General features: G+C 64.9%; 1 protein-coding gene across 10 annotated transcripts in view; it reads left to right on the top strand.

Annotated features, from left to right (window-relative positions):
* The first annotated feature begins 735 nt into the window (after positions 1–735).
* TRRAP (transformation/transcription domain associated protein) overlaps positions 736–1416 on the top strand; it is a 114653-nt gene continuing 113972 nt past the window's right edge. For 6 of the 10 annotated variants that reach the window (XM_025040704.1, XM_025040707.1, XM_025040702.1 and 3 more), the window contains exon 1: positions 737–888. The gene's annotated coding sequence lies outside the window, so the exon portion shown is untranslated. Of the gene's footprint in view, positions 889–969; positions 1351–1416 lie in introns of those variants that run through there. The other 4 variants (XM_025040703.1, XM_025040708.1, XM_025040701.1 and 1 more) reach the window with 3 other exon arrangements.

Below are 1416 nucleotides of genomic sequence, written 5' to 3'. Positions count from 1 at the left end.
CTCTCGGTCTACAGTTCCTTACAGTACCTGCTTACCACCTATGGGTACCATTGGGTTCTTGCGAGTCTTGCGCAAGACATTTTCCTTGCCGGTTCCAGGAGTGCTGTAGACGCCGGTACTTTTTCCCTTCCAGAGCCTCTTGGACCAGCCCACGCCATCACACCTGAGTAACAGGGCATTCTGTTCCATTTGCCCTCCATCTCAGCTTTGTTCTGGCCTAGCTCAAGGCATCTGCAGAAGCAGACGGAAAACTGGACTCTTGAGGTCCGGCCTCAGGATGATGCAGCTGCAGAAAAAAATGACCGAATGGGTCACCTCCAGACAGAACACCGGGTCTTTCCTTGGCTTACGGGGTCTATCTCCAGCCATTTCTCTACGATCTTCCTTGCCTCCTCCCCTTTTCCCGAGCTGAGAGGGACCACAAGAAGGGAGCGTGGAAGAAAACCTCATTCTGCCTGCCAAGTTCGGGTCAGGGGTGGCCTCTCCCCGTGCTGGACTACCTCCAACAAGTCCATCGGGTGCTCACCTCCCGCGAGCAACAGCCTAACGTCCCTCCCGCACCTCCCCCGAGCCTCGCTCGGAGAGGAGACTTAGGGCGAAGGGAGCCAGAATCAAAGACTTCACCGGCGGGCCGCAGCATCCCGGCCGGCGTCCCCGCCTACGCGGGCGCGGTTTAAAAGGACAGGAGGGTCCTCCGGGGCTGTACCGCCCCTCCCCGTTCCCGCCCAGGCCGCACCCACTTGGGGGCGGCGCGCCGGGGCCTATTTCTCCCGCGGCGGGATTAGCAGCCTTAAGCGGGGGCGGGACTGCGTGTAGCAGGTCCGGGGCTATCAAGGCTTCGCTGGGGGTCACGGGCCAGGGCTGCTGGACGCAGGCCGCCGAGGTCAGGTAAGTGCAGGAGAGCAGTGGAACGGCCCCGGGAGGCGCGCGCGGCGGGCACGACGAGTGCGGCACGGTTCAGGCGTGGGGAGGCCTCTGCGGCGCGATGGTCCCGTGGAACGACAGAGGGCGGCTCCGTGCGCCTCGGGTTCCCCGGTTCTCCACCATCGCCCGGTCCCAGCCGCAGCCCTCTAACCTCCGGCGCTGCCTGTCGGAGCTGGGGAGCAATGGGAAGCAAAGGGCTAGCGGCGCGGAAATTGGCCCTTGGCGCTCGCCGTAGTACGGCCTAGGAGGCGGGTGCTCAGTGTCGGGGCACAGTGACAAAAGGAGGGAAGCGGAGGGCTGTTCGAGACCGGGGAGATAGAGCGTGGGGTTGGGACATCGTCATCCCGGAGGAGGCCCTGGTCAGCCTGGCATCTCCGGGCCTCCACGCAGGCACCTGGCTCGCCTAGCCAGGCGCAGAGAGCGAAGGTAGCGGCGACCACAGCGCCCCCTCTGGCCCGGCGGCGCCGCCTCAGGGTCCGGGCGGCTGGGCGG

This window comes from Pteropus alecto, unplaced genomic scaffold (assembly GCF_000325575.1).
Source record: "Pteropus alecto unplaced genomic scaffold, ASM32557v1 scaffold78, whole genome shotgun sequence".
NCBI lineage: Eukaryota > Metazoa > Chordata > Mammalia > Chiroptera > Pteropodidae > Pteropus > Pteropus alecto.
The sequence above is the reverse complement of the archived record's forward strand: the minus strand, read 5'-3'. Positions and strand labels throughout refer to the sequence as shown.